Genomic DNA, 22739 nt, shown 5'->3' on the forward strand with positions numbered 1-22739 from the left:
ACTTTTAAAAAAGAATCCAATGCCAGTTGCCATTCAACTTGTCTTTTAGACAGTTATTTCAAAGCAAGTCATTCATATTTTACATTATGATTTTGCTCATTCGTTCCAAAATATTTCAGCTTTAATAGACTGTCAGTAATTTCTTAGAAAAGATACACGCACAGATTTCCATATCATTATCTCAAATGCTCTGGTGAAATATCATGTCACCCTGGCCTTTTCTTTTATTGATAATGTATGATTTACCTTGCTCTTATCTACTAGCATGAAAGATTCTTTAGAGAAATTCTCATTTGATAAATAAAATGCATTTCAACCTGTGAAAATAATTGACAAATATTTGTCAGACCCAACTAATCTTTAAAGAACGATTGAACTGGAGGCTCTCATGCTGCTTCCTTTTCTAAGAAAGGCCTTCTCAGTAGCCAAGAGAGGGTAAACTGAAGTGATAAACAGGTATGTAGGGAAAACTGACTTATGCAAAACACTATCTAGCCGTGAAAATTTGATCAAGAGGAAAAAGTCATGTACAATAGAAGCATTTGAAATGTCCATGATGTGACTTTTATCTTAAAACAATATCTGTGCTAAATATAGTAAAGGAATAAATTATCAAAAAAAAGATAATAAAATCATATGTATTTTACAGAATGATCTCAACCATCTAGAATTCCATTATGAAATGATAAATTATGAAAGGCTGATTGTAAATTAAAATTAAAAAGAAGAAACCTGATAGTTTTACAATCCAGGTGGAAGTGTAAAAACTTTTTCACTTCTTTTCTCAAAACAACAACAACCCAAATAGACCCTCTCTCCTGCCCCCGCCACTTGCTCTCTCCCTCTCAAAAAATAAATAATAATAATAATAATAAAATTAAAATTAAAGATGAAACAGGATTATAAACTCTAATAAAGCTAGAAACATTTAAAGCCCAAATGTAAGATGATAGAAAGCAATGGGACAAGTGAGAGACAGTAGCAGTAAGCTGAAAGAGCAAACATAAGTTCATAAAAGAAAAGGATTGGTGAAAACAGGTCTTCAAAAGAGGAGACTGTATTTATTCCCAATACCCCTGTTGTGTTTTTTTTTTTCTTATCTTTATTTTTAATAAACTTTTTAAAGCATTTATTTATTTTTGAGAAAGAGAGAGTGAGCGAGAAAGAGAGAGCACATGCATGAGCAGGGCATGAGTAGGGGGAGACAAGAGGCTCCAAGTTGGCTCCTCACTGGCAGCACAGAGCCTGAGGTGGGGCTCAAATTCACAAACCATGAGATCATGACCTGAGCAGAAGAACAACGCTTAACTGACTGAGCCACCCAGGTGCCCCTAATCTCATCTTTATAATTGTATCCTTAATGTGCACTTGTCTTACTCAAGATCAGAGGTACATTTCTTATTAAATATTTGACAGTAAATAATAAGTCTGTGCCCCTTTCCTTCATTTTGCCCTAGTTCTTATCCCTAGAGTGACATAATAGCCAAGTCAATCGTCCTATGTGTGTAGCTGGGCACCTCACAGGTGAAAGATAAGGAAACATGATTTCTCTCTGCTTATTATTAAAGAAGCAGCAGCTGTACTTTGCCTCATCTGACAGGATTTCCTTGGGAATGTAATAGGTCTGACATCTAATTCCAGCCATTTGGTAAATTGATCACCTTACAGATGTCTCCAAGAACTATTCATTTAAAAAAATATAAGTACCTAGGGTGATAGGCATCCCAGTCTTCCCAGAACCCTAGAGATTAACCTAGGATCTGGTCAGAGCTGTAACTAGTTGATATTCTTTGTGGAGATAAAAGATGTGTTATTGTCATTTCAGATCAGAGCAATTAACTAAACAAATGGCTAGAAATCTAATTATTAAGGTGTGTGAGATGTGGGGCTTAGAGGACAAGGGCTTTTTATAGAAACAATAAGAATTACAGGAACATTTTATTTTTTCCACAATCTCTAAGGCTAACTACATCAGATGTCAAAAAATAAGCTTATATCTAGTACTATTCTACCCTACAACACCACCTCCAAAACAGGATACATGAGCCTACTTTTATAGATAGGCAATTATAAAGGAACAATAACAAAAAGGGGAAAAAGTGCAGCAAAGGCTGATGAATGTATATCCCAAAGGAAAAATAAGGGAGACCTAATAATCCTTTAGTGAAGCACTCTGGTTCACTTCCAGCCGTTTACACACAAAGAAATTCTCATCAACTCCGTAGTAACTCATTCTCAAATATAAAAGGCAGTAAAATATTAGGGAATCAGAACCATGAAATGGACAATAAGATAAAAAGATACATAAATATGAATAAATATGAAGATATGATATTATTAAATGTAGAAGAAAATATCAAAGTAAGTATAACATCCCTCAGGGAGATTTAAAAAAAATTCAGTGCATCCATAACATTAAAGCAAGATGCCATTGGGGCACCTGGATGGCTCACCTAAGCATCTGACTCTTGATTTCAGCTTAGATCATGATCTCATGGTTTGTGGGTTTGAGACCCTCCTTGGGCTCCATGCTGATAGTGTGGAACCTGCTTGGGATTTTCTCTCTCTCCCTCTCTTTCTGCCTCTTCCTCACTCATGCTGTCTCTCAAAATAAATAAATAAACTTTAAAAAACATGATGCTATTATAATGGAACAATCAGAAAACAAAAAAGTAAATCTTAAATATGATAATTTATGAAAATTCAATAGAAATTTGTAAACTGAACTTGGGGAAATTTCCCAGAAGGGAAAAAATTGACAAAGTGAAAGGAGTAAAGAAAAGAATATTGGATGATTGGTCTAATGCCCAGTTAATATCAATTCCAGAAAGAGAAAAACAACAAAAAAGTGGTAATAAAATTATCAACTAAATACTGCAAGAAGAAATTTCAGAACAGAAGCAGAAATACCCAAGATTGAAAAGGTCTCCCCAAATTCATAAGATAGTAAATTTAAAAAGATCAATTTCTAGTCATCTCATAGTAAAATTTCAGAACACCAAGAATAAAAAGTATTTCCTAAAGCTGCCAGAAAGAAGAAAAAAAAATCACAAAACGATAATTCATTAGAATGATTTAGATCTCCCCAACCAGCTAAACTGAAAGACAATGGAATAATGTTCTTCAAAATCCTGAGGAATAATGATTTCCAACTACACAGCAGAGCTTAACCAAAGATGGGGAAGGCCTGAGATCATAGATAAAGATGACCAAGAGCAGAGGGAAGTGATGCTCAAGCAGATCATAGTGGGACAGGTGTCCATCTGGGTTACATCACTCCCACACATATTAAATTTACATGAAGCATTGCAAGGCCAGGACTCTAAGACATGGGGGATGGGCAAATCATCAGACAGAACTGAGTGTCTAGAAAACTCTTCTGAGAGGTATTTAACAAACTGTTTGAGGATGTAGGAAGATTTTTTGATGTGTTCCAAGAAAATTAAGCCTACAGTAGGGGTGAAAAAGGCCAATTTCTGATTCCCAAGGAAAACAAAGAGTTTGATGAGAATAGACATATAATTACAGTACACTAGTCCAAAAGCAAACAGAATTTACATGGTCAAAAGAGTGAAAATTCTTATTATGCATTTACCCAATTAAGATGCAGTTACACAGGGAGAGTAGAGGTTATGGAGACAAGCTGTGAGTTACCCACAATTCTCAGCAACATTATAGGAAGTCAATAGTCTGTGTCTAAAATTGAGTCAAAGAAATAGAATACACACATTAGTATGAACTGCAGAGATAAATATCAGAAAATAAAACAGCTAAAAATGTTGACAGAGGTTGCCTCTTGAAAACAGGATTAGGAATGGAAGCATAAGTTTTTGTTACATTTTAAAGTATTTACAAATAACATAAGTAAGACTAGGCGTAAAAAATTAAATGAACCCAAAATAAAATTTAGAAAAGTAAAGACATTTCAAAAGTGCTATTGTACCACTCCTTTTCAGGGGCATAAGCTGCTATGTCAAATCCTTAATAAAGGACTTTGTCATATACCCTAATAGTGCAGATCAACATGCAGAAAGGAAAACAAAAACAAAAACAAAAATCTTAAACAGAAACAAAGCAACCTTCCCGACCCACCACCACCAAAATAAGACTAAGACAGCATGAAAAGTAACCTGAACACAGGTAGGTTCGTTTGTCACAGAATACTGACTTTATAAAAGAAAAAAAAACAAATATACTCAAGTGGCAGTCACAATGTCCTCCGAATACATATGAGCAACTCCTATAAACTGTTTGAAAAAAGAGAAAAAGTAGGTAGTCTGAATTACAAATGGTTAGTCACAGGACTTCCCAACTGTTTTTGCCACAGTATATTATGCATTAGTCTTGATTGTCGAGAAAGGTGCAAGCGTGCTTAAAATACCTAATATTAAATGGATATTGATATAGTTATATCAAAAATTACATGATTTGGGGCGCCTGGGTGGCTTAGTCGGTTGGGCGTCCGACTTTCGCTTAGGTCATGATCTCGCAGTTTGTGGGTTCGAGCCCCGCGTCGGGCTCTGTGCTGACTGCCAGCTCAGAGCCTGGAGCCTATTTCAGAGTCTGTATCTCCCTCTCTCTCTGACCCTCCCCTGCTCACGCTGTCTCTCTCTCTCCAAGAAATAAATAAAAAGATATTTAAAAAAATTACATGATTTTGCTCACATAAATGAAAGTTTTAACAATTACAAGAGCATAATGTGGTTTTTCAGCAAGATCTCCTTTTTCGGGATGGAAGAGCCACAAGGAAAAAAAATAAAGCAATAAAGTAGTGCTAGATTATCATTTTCTACTTTGATCTTTTATCTATTTCCCCTTAGGCCATTGGAAATTTTATTAAGAGATACTTAACTGAGTGACACTTAGCTTTAATACTCCAAAATATGTGTTCACTGGGATATTTCACCTTAGGAAGGGGAATCTTTTCAGAACAGATCCCTTGGCTTTCTTCTTTCCTTCACTGCAGTGATGCCTCCTTCTCTTTTCATATTATTTCACTTCATATGCTTCTTCCTCCTGAATTCATCTAAACATTTTGATCTTGGCATTTTATGGAGAGATTTTCATCAATTACTTTGTTTCAACACAATTACCTCATGATATTTCATTAATGACCAAAACATCCTTTTCACATTCATGGCATGACTGGAGATAAAAGGATGGAACCCGGTATTTCTTTTGCTTCAAGACATCAGACAGTTGTGGATGCCACTCTCATACCCTACCATGTGCTTCCAGCTCTTCATGACTCCCATTTAGAGGGAAGGAAAAACTGAGGCCCTCTTCTCAGGGCAGAACACTGGACTTTCTCTCCATCTCTGCTAGCTATAATAGGAAACCTAAAGTCGGTGCTGGAAAATTTGACATTATTTGCCCTGGCTCACACAATTAATGTGCTTGAGACATGGTTTACCTGATGCATCAAAATCATCCTCCTTAAATGTCTAGACCAAGTCCTGGACAGCAGAAGGTACAGAGAAGGAGCTGGGAAACAAATTAAGATGGTATGCAGAATTCCCTTTGCTGCTTATGAGAACAGACTGTCTCCAAGTACATAAGAACATCTACTTAGGAAAACTGTCATCATCAATCCACTTAAAGAAGCTCTACCTAGCCACATATTCTCTTACTCTCAAAGTTATTTAATGTTTTCCCTAATTAATATTGGTTGATGATTGTTTATTTACATAGGAATACACACCCACACATAAACACAGTTATCTAAACTTGTGAAATTTAGTATGATAAAAAAGAAGCATCTCTGGCTATATTGCCACTGATTATTTCTCTTCACCATAGCTGAAAGCACACATTTACTTATCAGTACAAGTATTTATTTTGAGTACAAATTTTCAGAGGAAATTACTGACCTTGTTTTCTATGATGTCTGAAAGTCCCATATTACAACTGTTGGTGATAATTAGTCTCATCACACTTTGGAAAATCGACTCTAATGTGGGAAACACCATTAATGAATCCTTGCCCATTTGTGTCTTTTTTCTTTTAATCAATAAAGGACCAGCTCTTTGAGATTTGCAAGTGAAACACAGAAGCTTCAGGAATGATCACCGTTTTCAAGGAAACTTTGATGATCTTAAAGAGGAAATTGCTTTATCTTTGTCATATGCTTTGGAAGAAAGGTTAAATTGCAAAATGCCAACTATGAGTGCAAGATGATCTCTGTGGAGAATGAGACCAACACGGGCAACAGAATTTCAGGAAGGCCTCTTGGAGGAGGGGTTTGAGAGGGTTCTGAAACCATGACAATTTGTGCCTGTGGTCATTCTGAGGAAGACAGTGCACAATTGGGCTGAGGTGAAAGGACAAGCCAAGCATGGGTGGGAATAAGCCAAAAGTTAGTGTAGTGACCATAGGGGCTTCAGCAGATGGAATGGAGAGAAGGCATCTGGATAGACAAGTGGCATATCACACTGCAAAGCCCTCAGAAGCCAAGCAGAGGAAGATAATCTTGAACAGAGATGGTGGCAGTATTGAGCAGACAGGTCGTGTTCATAGTGGTTGCCTTAGTGGCTCCCCTGGCAAAGAACTGAAAAAGGAGATGTCTTTTCAAAACTATCAGAAGAGGGAATAGCAGCAAACTGATACACTTCAAGAATAGGCTGGTGCTGTATCTTGGACAAATCTCTGTTTTGCACCTGGTACTTGCTCTTTAATTTATGTAGGTTTAATTTGATGACATACATTTTGAACTCTGGTCTCTGGCCAATCATCATGGTTATAACCAAGGTTATTTCCTACATTCAGAATTCCCTAAGGGATGAAATGAATGAGGCATAAGAAATATTGTTCTGATGCCTATGAACAAGCTCAGAGATGTGAAATTTTCTTTAAGTGCCAGGAGGTAAATGACAAAGTATTTAACTACAGGAAGTCTTTAAGAACCAAATAATAATTTCTTTTGATTCATGAGTAATGAAATGTTGATTTTCTGCAATTAAATGTTTAAAAAGCAAACAGTTCAAAGAGGCCAAATGTTTGGTATTCTGTGAGAAATTTTTAAGCTGCAGAAGTATATGGATCTTACTGAACATGATATCTGAAAAATTCATACTATAAGATGAGCCTAGGTATTTACATTAATAAAAATCATTTATTATGCTTGTTAACAATCTGATTGCATTTGCTGCTTATAACAATTTGCTATCCAACTTTGCAAGTGACAAGTTCAAATATTTCACACAAATTGCCTAATGCAGAAAAATTCCATTGTCATAAGAATTAATAAAAAGCTTTCCCATATAAGTTTATATTTTCATGTTAGAAAGCAAATTATATACTTGGAAGAAGAACAACTATCCTTTGTTGGTATGAAAACATTTTATTAGGAGTTAATTCGAAGGTGGGAAGGCTTAGAGAAGGGGAGGACAATTCACAGCTCTGAACATAAACACGGGCAATCCACAGGCTGTCTTATGAGTTCCTTGTGTGCTAGCTACAAGAAGTCACCCCATGACTCTGCAACTGGGGGTACAACACCCTCCCAATGGTGGGGGTTTCCATAAATAATAAGCGGTCAACGAGAAAAGAAATTTGGCCATGGAGAACCTGGGAATTTGTAAGCATTTAATTCAGAACACTTGCTAAAGAAGTAAAGAATCTTTTTTAAAAAAATCTTAATTTCTCAACAGGCATGCAGAGAGGGTAATTAAAGCATGACCATATTCACTTTTCTATTCTCTATCCTTCGGCAGAAGAAACCTCAACAACTTGAGGGAAATGAAATCAGAAGCAGAAGGCAAACTGGGAAATTCACAAATATGCAGAAATTAAACAATACATTCTTAAACAACTGGTGTGTCAAAGAAGAAATCATAAGGGAAATTTGAAAGTATTTTGAGGCTAATGTAATGAAAATAAAAATATTACATATAAAAACTTGCAGAATACTGCACAAGCTGGGATAAGAGGGACATTTAGAGCTGTAAATGTTTACAGTAAAAAATAGGAAATATTTCCAATAGACTTTAAGATAAAGTAAAATGTGAACAAACTAAACCCAAAGGTAGCTGAGAGAAATAAATGAAAATTAAAGCAAAGATAAATTGAATAGACAATAGAAAAAACAATAAAGAAAATCCACAAAACCAGGATTTGGTTCTTTGAAAATATCAACAAAATTGACAAACTAAGAAAAAAATAAACTCAAATAACTAAAATAAAAATGAAAGGGGACTTTATAACCTGTTTTACTGAAATAAAAAGGATTATAAAAAAGCCCTATGGAAAACTATATACCAACAGATTGGATAATTTGAATGAATTAAAAATTACTCATAATACAGCTTATCAAGACTGAGTAATAAAGAAATAGAAAATCTGAACAAACCTATAACTACTAAAGGGATTGAATCAATAGTCTAAAATAGTGTGTATACACACACAAACACACACACACACACACATATCCAAAAGAATTGAACCAAGGACTCAGACATATTTGTGCACACATGTTCATATCAGCATTATTCACCATAGTTCAAAGTGGGAGCAACTCAAGTGTTCATTGACAGATGAATATGTAAACAAATGTGGCATATCACACAATAGAATATTATTCAGCCTTTAGAAGGCAGGACATTTGGGCGTATGCTACATGAATGAATCTTGAAGACATTATGATAAAGGAATTAAGCCAGTGATAAAAGGACACAGATTGTAGGATTCCACTTATGTGAGACTCCTAGAATAGTCAAATTCATAGGGACAAGAAAATAGAACTATGGTTGTCAATGTTTAGAAGGCACAGCGATGGGGAGTCATTGTTTAATGAGTACAGAATTTCAATCCTGGGAGATGAAGAAAATTCTTTGGATAGATGGTGGTGATGGTAGCACAATTTGAATTTATTTAACCACACTGAATGGTACCCTTAAAATAGTTCAAATGATAAATTTTGTTATGCATGTTTTAACACAAGTAAAAAAGGCCCTACAAAAAAAATCAGACTCTGCGCTGACAGCATGGAACCTGCTTCCAATTCTCTCTCTCCCCCTATCTCAGCCCCTCCCCTGCTCTCTGTCTCTCTGTCTCTCTCTCTCTTTTTCTCTCTCAAAACAAATAAGTTTTTAAAAATTTTTAATGTTTATTTTTGAAGGAGAGAGATACAGAGTGTGACCAGGGGAGGGGCAGAGAGAGAGAGGGAGACACAGAACCCAAAGCAAGCTCCAGTCTCTGAGCTATCAGCACAGAGCTCAACGTAGAGCTTGAACCCATGAACTACAAGATCATGACCTAAGCCAAAGTTGGATGCTTAACTGACTGAGCCACTCAGGTGCCCCTCAAAACAAATAATTTTTTAAGTGTAATTTTACTTAAACATGTTGGAACTTAAAAGTAGATATAAATCCCATAACTTCTAATTCTCACACAACTGTAAATACAGTTTTATAAATGAAATATATAATTCAAAATCAATTAAAAATATCAAATAGACCTTGTTAAAATAATGAAATGCATGGTAGTGTTCTGTAGACAATTATAGCTGCTTTGATTTCCTCCATTGGACATGGATAACACAGCCATTAATCACAAGAAAGCAGATTTTAAAGAATGAAAGAGGACTTTCCCTCCATACATCACTAGATGTGTGTTAGTGTTTTTGACTGTGATGTCCAAGTCACATCTGTTGCTCCTCATTTCATAAACTCATATCCACACATGTGATTTTGAACTGACCTCTACCTGACCTGCTCACAGAACAGCATATGCTCCTCCATGTTCACCACTATCCTTCATGTACCTACCAGGTGAGGATTTCTATTCTTACTGAGAGTTATGTGCTATCCAGTCTTCTAAGGCCAAAAGCAATTTTTTTATTGTGATCACATGCACTTTTATATAAAGTACACATGAAATATTAGTTACACAAAGAAAGAACAATTGTTTCTTTGAAAACAAAGTCCATGTTGGCCACACAATGAAAAAACACTGGGGATCTGGAACTCTGTATATCAGTGTCTTTAAATTCTCACTTCACCTTAAAATACAGAGATTAGAATTCATAGAATAAGCTGTGATTTCTGCAAAAAAAGAGATACAACCTCCAGTAAGAATCTGTATTCAAGGACTGGTTCAGGATCACTTGGTTCAGGATCACTTTCCAGGAGGTGGGTAAGGTCCACACCTCAGTGGCATTGAACATCCCAGATGTCTCCTGCTGATGTTCCTTGGCTACTCAGGTTTCATACATCCTTCACTCTGTGGGCCCAGGCTACTGAAACAGCCTGGAACCAGCTATAGTGTTGTTTGCTGGGTCAGAGGAAAAGCAAGAGCTAAAGAGTATCCAACTGACAATTAAATGTGAAAGTGGTATAAATCCTGGCTCTACCCAACTATATGGGTCTAGGAAATACAATCTCTCCATATATCAGGAAGGTAGAGGGCAACAATATTTTATGAAAAGCACTCTAATCACATAGTGTTTGGCTTCCTTTCCCTTCGGCAAGGGGAAACATACTCACCCCTCTACCACAAGAGAAACAACACATGGGCCTTTCTATTCATGACCTCCAGCTCAAAGCTCTAGCATTTCTGTCTGATATGCAGCAGCCTCTGTCAAGTACCAGATTCAGTTCCTTTTTATCTGGAGATTCAGAACTAAAATGACCAGTTGTCTGCCTTGTCTTCCTCTCACTGGGAAGATGGCAGTAACTGGTTCGTGCCAATGCTGTGAGGGGTGCCAACTCTTGGAAGGGTCTCTGCCATTCTTTGACAGGATCTCCCCATTGTTCTATGTGGCCTGGGCTTTGTCCTCGGAGGCAGAAGTGAAATTCCTTTCCTTGGGCCCTTCTACAGTAGACACTGGGGAATATTCCTTCTTGGGGGTTGAGCAGGCTTCTTAGCCCTGCATGTAGATTTTTAATGGGTTATTGATGGATTTATTGTGTTGTACACAATCACAGAAACTTTCAGATTCATGGATTTAGGTGTCTGTTTGTGATTATTTTGGCAGTGTGTCTTCTGAAATCAAGTAGGCTTTATGAAGCATGATGCCACCAAGAGCACATGCTCACAGCTGTTCCCACAGATGTTCCCTGCAGCTCTTAATCTACACACACTATTTAAGTGTAGCTTGTTTCTTTGCCTCCTCTCCCTATGCTTTCAACCTCCTCTTACTTGCCATCATTTCTTCTCTCAGCTGTGGGTACTTTCAGTGTGGGTGCTTTGGCTGGTCATGCTCCAGTGTGAGAACTACATAGGTATTTCTTTCTTTCAGCCTTTGTGCCCAGTTGGAATGGCTTATTGCGTGCCAGTTTTAGTAGTGATTGCAATGGCCACACTCTCAACTGTGTGTTTTGCAGTGGTCTATTAAAAGTCATATTTTTTTGATCAAGATATTTCTCCATTTTAAACTTTAGAGTTTGGAATTGATAAGTAATTGCCTTTTCCATCTGATAAATTCCTGAATTTATTAACACCTTTTAGTGCCTTAAATTTCTGCTCATAAACAACCACTTGCTTCTTTTAGTGCCTTGTCAAATGCAATCAATATCAAGAAACATGTACCCGTGACAATCTGTTTTCTGATCTCTCCCCTAGCCATGAGGTCTGTAGCGCTTGCTCTGCCTTCCAAACTGTTGCTCATCAAAGCCAAATGTTACATCACGGCATAATATAGACAAAGATGTCATCATCCCTAGTAACAGTTCCCATGTCATCTACTGTCAGCAATGGAACCAGTCCTGCATAATTTAGGTGTTTTCTATTATGTCATCCATCCCTAGTGGCAATTTCTGAATCCATCATAATGGGTAAACTAAACTTTTTCAAAAGACAACTCCATAACTTATTTGCCCTACAATAATAAACATTATTTTTCACTCACTCTGCACTGTCCATAGCAGGTTGTCAGGGTGCAACACTTTGCCATCCTCATTGTACAGGGGATGATTCACTACAGGATGGGAATAGAGAACTTAGAAAGGCTTCACATTAGCCATCTGATGCTCAGGTCTGGAAGTAACACTCAGTTCTTCTGTGAAAAACTCTTGACCTTATCTGGTCAGGTGGCCACAGTCAACCATTGTCAGGAAGTGCAGTCCTGAGGGTGATCAGAAGGTGAAGACTGAGAAGTATTTTAAGAGCAGTACTCACCACCACTGGCATGAAAGACCTGATGGCTGGATGTGCCTCAACATGTTTTTAAGATAAATGTTAAGGTGGATTCACCAAATCAGACAGCACCTGGTCAGGAATTCCACCTCTGCAATGTGCTGTATAATTTTGACTAAGTTACCTAGCCCCACTGAGACCATTTCCTCAAATGCAAAGTGAACAATATTTACCTCTATGATATTTGTTAAGATCCAATAGGATTATGTATGTAAAATATTTAGTAAAGAGCGAATAAAATGAAGAACCCCATTCTCACAATTTGGTATTCATTGGTCTTGAATTGTGCTTCTGGTTGCTGTAATAACATGAGACTTTGCTGTTCTCATTTCCTCATGGATTTAGCCTAAGAAAAGGTGCAGTTCATTCCACGGTAACCAATGACAACTGTCTCTAGTTACCTCTGTTGCATCACATATGACAGTTCTTTATGTTTACTGTATGTGTCATCTTGATGCTTCTAATACATCTTATTATTATCTCCCTTCAATTTTGCTAAGGGGTATTGAACTACAAAGTTAAATCCAGCCTTGCATTTGGTGTTTACAGTGGTCCTGAGCAGGCTCTGGGGCCCTACACATAATCCACATGGCCCAGCAATGTGGTGGACAGCTGCCTCTCACAATGTTTTGCTTTGAGAGACAATCTCCCTCTCAGGAACATAGTACTCTAACTAAAAAAGCTATTTATTTACCTATGTTTGAATTACTTTTTACTGTGTAACAGTGGGTGCTGAATCTATCACTGATAGATTTCAGCTCTTTTTTTTCTCAAAAATATATATATTTTTTAAGAGCCCTTTGGCATAGCTTCAGACAGAATCTCTTTAAGATCAGAAAGGTAATATAATTAAATAATGATGTTTTTGGAAATGCAACTGGCTTCTATTATTAAAACCCAAAGTTTGATGAACATTTGGGGAAAAACAAGCCCATACTGACTAGTAAGAAAGCATTAATAATCATACTGGAAGGAACTGGGTTTTTTAAAAAGAAGCAGCTATACTTAGAGTGAAAATGTAATCATAAAGCATCAAACAGGTAATCTCAGTAACACTGCTGAAAGAGAAAAAGAAAAGTTAGAGCAACCTCTCAAAATATATTCTTCGAGGTTCTCCAGCATTTTCTAAGTGTGAAGAGAACCTCCAGCAGGACAGGTCCATGGCAAGATTACTCAGTGCACCCACAGCTTTTCCCACAACAGAGTTTTCTGTGCGTCTCTCCCCTCCTCTTCTCCCCTATTAGACCTGCTATTCAAAATAAGGTAGATGAGATCAACATGGTGGACAAGCAGGGGGATCTGAAATTCCCTTATTCCTCAAACACAGCAGTGTTGAGACCAGAGGACTTGGAATTTGAACAGTCTGGGCTGCAGAAAAACAAAGACGTCTCCAGGGACCCATGGGGACAACTTAGTGGGCCAAATGTGCATGATTGTGAACTGGGATAGGTAAAATGGGTGACATAGGCATGGTGGTAGGGAAATCCCCTTCTATGGAGAGACAAAAGGAAGAGAAAGAGAGGCTGTGGAAGTATAGGATGGTTGGACAGGAGAAAAACCATCAACCGGGGAATAGGAAAAAAAACAAAAACAGAAAAATCCAATTTCTAACTGTGGGGCTTTCCCTCGACTGGGGACAGCTTCCTATTCATGGGCTTGGGGAGGTGAGGAACCAGGCTGAGTCTTGGGAACTAGTTCAGAGGTGCAGTTGAGAGTGTTAGAAAGCAATTGAGTGCTGTGGTAAGGCAAAGAGCCATTCCAAGGACAAAAGCCCTTGCTTGCACTCACTAGCCAGAGGACCTTTGTCAGCTGGGCAGAATAACTCTAGCCAGGAGCCAGGGCGCATGTCACAAGATCCTTTAAGACATAAGGGTCTGAATCCCAGTCAAACATCTGGGGGGTGCAAGAGACTGTAGAGTGGGACAAAGTGCCTTGCTCACAGGTACATGTCACTAGAGGAGCCAGATGTTCTTTGTTGGCTGGGTGGAGTTGCATGTCCCTAGAATAAGGGCATGAAGAGTACAATCTCTTAAGAATCAAGATTTGGATACTTTATCCAGCAAAGCTATCTGTCATTCAGAATAGAAAAAGAGATAAAACCTTTCCCACACAAACAAAAACTGAAAGAGTTCATGACTACTGACTACGCCTGCAAGAGAGTGTAAGGAAGACTATGAATAGAATGCTGAAAAGACTATAAAAGACCAGAGACAGCATGACAAGCATGAAACCTACAGATAACACAATGACTGACACTAGTTCCATATCTTTCAACAGTAACTCTGAATGTAAATGGATGAAAGGCTCCAATCAATACACATGTGGTATCAGAATGGATAAAAAAGAAAAAAAAAAACAAGATCCATCTATATGCTTTCTGTAAGAGACTCATTTTAGATCTCAGGACACCTTCAGATTGAAATTGAGGAGATGGAGAGCCATTTATTGTGATACTGGAAGCCAAAAGAAAGCTAGAGTAGTGATACTTATATCAGACAAACTGTATTTTAAGTTAAAGGCTATAACAAGAGAGGAAGAAGGGCATTATATCATAATTACTGGGTCTATCCACCATGAAGAGCTAACATTATAAATGTTTATGCCCCCAATTTGAAAGCACCCAAATATACAAAATAATCTATCACAAGCATAAGCCATCTTATTGATAAGAATACGGTAATTGCAGGAGACACTAATACTCCAATTACAGCAATGGACAGATCATCCAGGCAGAAATTCAATAAAGAAACAATGGCCCTGAATTGTCCACTGGACCAGATGGACCTGGCAGATATATTCAGAACTTTTCATCCAAAAGCATCAGAATACACATTCTTGAGTGCACATGGAACATTCTCCAAGATAGGTCACATACTGGGTCACAAAACAGCCCTCAATAAATATAAAAATATTGAGATCATACCATGCATATTTTCAGATCATAATGCGATGAAACGTGAAATCAACCACAAGAAAACGTTTGGGAAACCTCCAAATGCATGGAGGTTAAAGAACATCCTACTAAAGAATGAATGGGTTAACCAGGCAAATAAAGAAGACATTTACAAAATATGAAAGCAAATGAAAATGAAAACATGACAGTCCATACCCTTTGGGATGCAGCAAAGGCAATCCTAAGAGGAAAATACATTGCAATCCAGGCCTATCTCAAGAAACAAGAAAAATTCCAAATACAAATCCTAAACACACACCTAAAGGAACTAGAAGCAGAACAGCAAAGAAACCCCAAGGCCAGCCGAAGAAAAGAAATAATAAGGATTAGAGCAGAAATAAATAATACAGAATGCAAAAAACGAAAAAAACCAAAACTGGAACAGATCAATGAATCTAAGAGTTGGTTATTTGAAAGCATAAACAAAGTTGATAACCCCCTAGCCAGACTTCTAAAAAAGAAAAGAGGACCCAAACATATAAAATCACAAATGGAAAAGGACGCATCACAACCAACACCACAGAAATACAAATTATTAGACAATACTGTGAAAAATTATATGTCCAGCAAAGTGGACAACCTGGAGGAAATGGACAATTCTTAGACACCCACACACTACCAAAACTCAAATAGAAAGAAATAGAAAAGTTGAACAAACCCATAACCAGGAAAGAAATTGAATCACTTATCAAAAATCTCAACAAATAAGAGCCCTGGACCAGATGGCCTCCCAGGGGAATTCTACCAGACATTTAAAACAGAATTAATATCTATCCTTTCAAGCTGCTTCAAAAAATAGAAACTGAAGGAAAGCTTCCAAACGCATTCTATAAAGCCAGCATTACCTGGATTCCCAAACCAGACAGAGACCCCGCTAAAAGGGAGAATTACAGGTCAATATCCCTGATGAGCATGGATGTAAAAACTCTCAACAATATATCAGGAAATAAAATTCAACAGTAAATTAAAAGAATTATTCACCATAATCAAGTGGGATTCATTCCTGGGTTGCAGGGCTGGTTCAATATTCGATAATCAACCAATGTGATACATCACATTAATAGAAGAATGGTTAAGAAACATATGATCCTGTCAATAGATACAGAAAAAGCATTTAATGAAACCCAGTATCCTTTCCTAATAAAAACCCTCAAGAAAGTCGGGATAGTAGGAACGTGCTTTAACATCATAAAGCCATATATGAAAAGCCCACATCTAGAATCATCCTCAATGGGGAAAAAACTGAGACCTTTCCCCCTGAGATCCACTTTCAGGGATGCCCACTATCACCACTGTTGTTTAACATAGTGTTGGAAGTACTAGCTTCAGAAATCAGACAACAAAATGAAATAAAAGACATCTACATTGGCAAAGAAGTAAAATTTTACTTTTCACAGATGACATGATACTCTACATGGAAAACCTGAAAGATTCCACCAAAAAGCTGCTATACCTGATATATGAATTCATCAATGTTGCAGGGTACAAAATCAATGCACAGAAATTGGTTGCATTTCTATATACCAATAATGAAGCAATAGAAAGAGAATCAAGAAATGGTTCCCATTCACAATTGCATGAAGAACCATAAAATACCTAGGAATAAACCAACCAAAGATGTAAAATATCTGTATGCTGAAAACTATAGAAAACTTATGAAAGAAACTGAAGACACAAAGAAATGGAGAAACATCCCATGTTCATGGATTGGAAAACAAACATTGTTAAAATGTCAGTTCTTCCCAAAGCAATCTACACATTCAATTCAATTCCAATCAAAATTGCAGTGGCATTTTTTCTCAAAGCTAGAACAAACAATCCTAAAATTTGTTGGAACCACAAAAGTTCCTGAATAGCCAAAGTGATATTGAAGAAGAAAACACAAGCACGAGGCATCACAATCCCAGGCATTAGCCTCTACTACAAAGCTGTGATCATCAGGACAGTATAGAATTGTCACAAAAGCAGACATATAGATCAATGTAATAGAACAGAAAACCCATAATTGAACCCACAGATGTATGGCCAACTAATCTTTGACAAAGCATGAAAGAGTATCCAATGGGAAGAAAAGACAGTCTCTTTAGCAAATGTTGCTGGGAAAATTGGACAATATGCAGAAGAATGAAAATGGACCACTTTCTTACACCATACACAAAAATAAACTCAAAACGAATGAAAGACTTAAAGGTGAGACAGGAAACCATCAAAAACCTGGAAGAGAAAACAGGCAACAGCCTCTTTGACCTCAGTCAGACACAGCAATTTCCTGCTCAACATGTGTCCAAAGGCAAGGGAATTAAAGCAAAAATAAATGATTGGGACCTCATCAAGACAAAAAATTTCAGCACTGGAGAGGTAACAGTCAACAAAACTAAAAGGCAACTGACAGAATTGGTGAAGATATCTGCAAGTGACGTATCGGATAAAGGGTTACTATCCAATATTTGTAAAGAGCTTACTGAACTCAAGACCTGAAAAACAAGTAATCCAATGAAGAAATGGGCAGAAGACATGAATAGACACTTTTCCAAAAAAGACATCCAGATGGCCAACAGACACATAAAAATATGCTCAAGATGACTCATCATCAGAGAAATACATATCAAAACTACATTGAGATACCACCTCACACCAGAGTGGAAGAAATGAACAACTCAGGAAACAGAAGATGCTGGCAAGAATGTGGAGTAATGGGAACCCTCTTGCACTGTTGGTGGGAATGCAAACTGGTGCAGACTCTCTGGAAAACAGTGTGGAGGTTCCCTAAAAAATTAAAAATAGAACTACCCTACAAGTGAGCAACAGCCCTCTTAAGAATTTATCCAAAGGATACAGGAGTGCTGATTCAATGGTGGACATACACCCAAAGTTTGTAACAGTGATTTCAACAATAGCTGGAATCAGAAAACAGTTCCACTGGGCTTTTTGGATCATTCTAATTGACCCTCTGACCTCCATTTTCTCATCTGTATAATGGGAGTAATAAGACTTTACAGAGTTGCTATGAGGATCCCAGGAGATAAAGCACTGGCAAACTAGACACAATGAGTTAAATAGGATTTCTTACAGATGCTTCAAATATTTCATTCTACACATTGCATTTAATAGGGAAACCATGGTTTTACAATATCTGAAAGTACCTATAACTACCTCAGTACAAATCATCAACTTGGCAATTTATTCCAAGGTCCTATAAAAATATAAACATGGCGGGGAGGGGCAAGATGGCAGAGAAGTAGGGAGCTCCGTACCTGCACTCGCACCCAGGCATCACACATAAAAGATATGAAGCCACGGGAAACCGTACCAAACCTAAGAGATTGAGAGAGAAAGGACGCAGATTCCACTGAGAAAGCCTTCTAACGTGAGTGCGAACTGGGGAAGTAAAAATCGGGCCTGAATTGGAGACTGGAGAGATGGGCCACCCCCTCTGTGGGGAGTGAGAGGAAAAAGAGAGTCCGAAACAGAAAAACCTCTGCTTGGGGAAAAACCTCCGCTAGGGGGAAAAAAAACCTCCACTCGGGGGAAAAACCTCTGCTTGGGGGGAAAAAACTCCACTCGGGGTGTAGAAAATCTTTGCGCACAAAATACCTGCGCGTCAGGACACTCCACGCTCCAAGTCGCCCAGGAGGGGCTGCACTCGCGATTTGCTTCTTTGTGTTGGCTCCTGGCTGGTTGGGAGAAGTTGGGCGCCTGCAGCCATTACGCTTGAGGTGGGCTTGGACCCCTGGAGGAGCCCACACAGACACCAGGTGTCAGAGCTCCTAGCTGGCTGGAACTCTAGAGGGAAGGCAGAGCGCTAAAAACTGGCAGATGTGACCCCGAGTTCGTGTTTTGGGTGAGGAGACACAAAGGGAACTTGATTTCCTCACTCCAGCGGGCTCAGCGCGCAGGCAGGCAAAGTCCCCCGCCCCGCCCAGGACCCCCAACCCGACCCTGAGGAAAAGGGAGCTGCGGCTTCTGGCTCCACCCCCAGAGCTAGCCTGGAAGATTGGAATTTCCCTGAGGGGGAAGCCATGGTTCGCCTGAGGCAATTTCAGCGGGGTGCTTGGCCTAGGATTTGGAGGCTGGGACTGGCCTGGGTTGAAAAGCACAACAAACTCTGACTGAGCCCCTGGCCCAGAAAGTTTACATGCCTATAAAAGCGAGGTGGAGCCCCACCACCACTCTCCTCCCTACAACCTCCAGGCAGAACTCCCACCTGACTCATTGGATCACATCAAGCCCATACCTGCTTGAGAGCTGCATCCTCCCTTTTCCCCTTTTTTTTTTTTTGTTTTTTTTTTTTTGTTTTTTGTTTTTTCTTTTTTTCCACAGAACACTGACCTGATTACCTCTGGTCATCTCTTTCTCTCAGAAGTAATTAGACTATATAGTTTCTCTGGATAATACCAGCATCCTTCTCTCACCTATCCAACCATATTCTACCCTTTACCTCTTTGAAAAAAGCCTCGTATCCCTCCTGCCTGTTCATTCTATTTCCAATTATGCCTCATCCCACCCGGTCTTCTCTCTCCTCTATGCTCTTCAACCAGCACTGCATACATACGGCTGTTTAACGGTAGCTGGGAAATCCGGTTATATGCTTTAAACCGTTCTTTGTCCATCAGTTTTCTTCTTTTTTCCTTTTCTTTTCTCTTTTGACGCTTTTATGTATTTTATACTCCCTATTATTCGCCTTCCTTCCTCCGTCTTTTCTCTTAACTTTTTCGTTTTCCCTCTCGCTTTACATGTTAGTTGAATTAGCCTGTGCGTTTGTGTGCTCCTGCTCCCTGTGTGTTTGTCTGTCTGTTTTCTTTTCCAGGGCTACCTCAAGAAACAAGCCAGAGTACACAAGGTGGAGAGTCCCAAATATCACTACGAATAGGAAAATAAAATAACCAAGGTCCCAACAAGAGAGACCAAGAGATACCATTCAAAAAACACTCTCTGAAAGGATAGGCCCTGGAAAGTCAAAGAGTCTTCTTGGATATAGCAGCGCTCATAGAAACAGAGAGCATAACAGGTCTTTAAAACCAACAAGAGCCGGAAAGCTAACTAAAATGACGAAACGAAAGAGCTCTCCTCCAAAGAAACTCCAAGAAGAAATGACAGCTAATGAACTGCTCAAAACAGATATCAGCAGCATCACTGAACAAGATTTTAGAATAATAATGGTAAAATTAATAGCTGGGCTTGAAAAAAACATAGGGGACATCAAAGAAACTATGGCTACAGACAGAATGGAAAATAAAAATAGGCATGAAGAATTAAAAAATGCGATAAATGAGATACATAATAAATTAGAGGCCTCCAATGCACGGATTGAAGAGGCAGAAAGGAGAATAAGTGACTTAGAAGACACTATTATAGAAAAACAAGAAGCTGACAAAAAAAGAGACAAACTGATCCAGGAACAAGAAAGAAGAATTTGAGAGCTCAGCGACACAGTCAAACGCAACAATATCCATATCATAGGAATCCCAGAAAAGGAAGAGAGGGGGAAAGGTGTTGAAGGAGTCCTGGAACAAATTATAGCAGAGAACTTCCCCGACCTGGGAAAAGAAGCAAACGTTGAAATACAAGAGGCTCAGAGGACCCACCTCAGACGTAACCTGAATCGACCTTCTGCAAGGCATATCATAGTAAAAATGGCAAAATATAAGGACAAAGAGAAAATTTTGAAAGCAGCTACGGAGAAAAGGGCCCTAACATACAAAGGGAAACCTATCAGAGTGGTGACAGACCTATCTACTGAAACGTGCAGGCCAGAAAGGAATGGCAGGAGACCTTCAATGTGATGAACAGAAACAATATGCAGCCAAGAATCCTCTACCCAGCAAGCCTGTCATTCAAAATAGAAGGAGAGATAAAAGCCTTTCCAAATAAACAGAAATTGAAAGAATTTGTCACCACTAAGCTAGCCCTACAAGAAATCCTGAGGGGGACGCTGTGAAGGAATGGTTGCAAGGAACAAAGATACCAGAGACACCACCACAAACGTGAATGCCACAAAGGACACAAAGACTCTAAACCCACATATCTCATAATAACACTGAATGTAAATGGGCTGAATGCTCCAATCAAAATTCATAGGGAAGTAGAATGAATAAAAACACAAAATCCATCTATATGCTGTCTACAAGAAACTCATTTTAGACTGGAAGATACCTTCAGGTTAAAAGTAAGGGGATGGATAAATATACATCATGCTACTGGAAATCTAAAGAAAGCCAGAGTAGCTATACTTATATCAGACAAACTGGACTTTAAATTAAAGTCAATCACAAGAAATGAAGAAGGGCATTACTTAATAATTACAGGGTCTATCCATCAGGAAGATCTAACAATCATAAATGTCTATGCACCGAATATGGGAGCACCTAAATATATAAAACAATTAATCACAAAGAGAAACAGGCTCATAGATAAGAATGTGCTAACAGCAGGGGACTTCAATACTCCACTTACAGCAATGGATAGGTCAACCGGACAGAAAATCACTAAAGAAATAATGGACTTGAAAGACACTTTGGACCAGATGGGTCTGACAGATATATCTAGAACACTACATCCTAAGGCCAAGGAATTTACTTGCTTCTCAAGTGCACATGGCACATTCTCCAAGATAGATCACATACTGGGACATAAAGCAGCCCTCAATAAATATAAAAGAATTGAGATCATACCATGCACGCTCTCAGATCATAATGCTTTGAAACTTGAAAGCAATCACAGGAATAAGCCTGGAAAACCCCCAAAAACATGGAGGTTAAAGACCACCGTACTAAAAAATGAATGGGCCAATCAGGCAATTAGGGATGAAATTAAAAAAATATATGGAAACAAACGAAAATGAAAACACAACAATCCAAAATCTATGGGATGAGGCAAAGGCAGTCCTAAGAGGAAAATACATAGCACTCCAGGCCTATTTCAAAAAAATAGAAAAAGAACAAGTCCAAAATCTAACAGCTCGCCTAAAGGAACTATAGGCAGAGCAACAAGAAGGCCCTAAACCCAGTAGAAGAAGAAAAGTAGTAAAAATCAGAGCAGAAATAAACAACATAGAGACAAAAGAAATAATTGAATGGATCAACGAAACCAAGAGTTGGTTTTTTGAAAAAGTAAACAAAATTGATAAACCTCTAGCCAGGCTTCTCAAAAAGAAAAGAGAGAGCACCCAAATAGACAAAATCATGAATGAAAATGGAACTATTACAACAAACCCCTCAGAAATACAGGCAATTATCAGGGAATACTATGAAACATTATATGCCAACAAATTGGACAACTTAGAAGAAATGGACAAATTCCTAAACGCACACCCACTAGCAAAATTCACATGGGAAGAAGTAGGAAATCTAAACAGACCCATAACTAGTGAGTAAATCGAATCAGTGATCAAAAATCTCCCAACAAATAAGAGCCCAGGACCAGATGGCTTCCCCGGGGAATTCTACCAGACGTTTAAAACAGAATTAATACCCATTCTTCTCAAGCTATTCCAAAAAATAGAAAGTGAAGGAAAACTCCCAGACTCATTTTATGAAGCCAGCATCACTCTGATTCCCAAGCCAGACAGAGACCCAGCAAAAAAAGAGAACAACAGGCCAATATCCTTGATGAATACGGATGCAAAAATTCTCAACAAGATACTTGCAAATCGAAT

At 38.3% G+C, this 22739-nt stretch overlaps 1 protein-coding gene and 1 long non-coding RNA gene across 3 annotated transcripts in view; both read right to left on the reverse strand.

The window, feature by feature from the left end:
- Positions 1-12472, reverse strand: part of LOC120220991 — a 72221-nt gene extending 59749 nt beyond the window's left edge. For both annotated transcript variants that reach the window (XR_005525704.1, XR_005525705.1), the window contains exons 1-2: positions 12306-12472; positions 4907-5016 (exon numbers count right to left, since the gene is read on the reverse strand). This is a non-coding gene — a long non-coding RNA (uncharacterized LOC120220991). The remainder of the gene's footprint in view (positions 1-4906; positions 5017-12305) is intronic.
- The window catches only part of GABRG3 (gamma-aminobutyric acid type A receptor subunit gamma3), a 729891-nt gene that overhangs the window by 525713 nt on the left and 181439 nt on the right, over positions 1-22739 (reverse strand). The window lies entirely within an intron of this gene.

Source organism: Hyaena hyaena, unplaced genomic scaffold (assembly GCF_003009895.1).
Source record: "Hyaena hyaena isolate Hyena2069 unplaced genomic scaffold, ASM300989v1 scaffold_752, whole genome shotgun sequence".
Classification (NCBI taxonomy): Eukaryota; Metazoa; Chordata; class Mammalia; order Carnivora; family Hyaenidae; genus Hyaena; species Hyaena hyaena.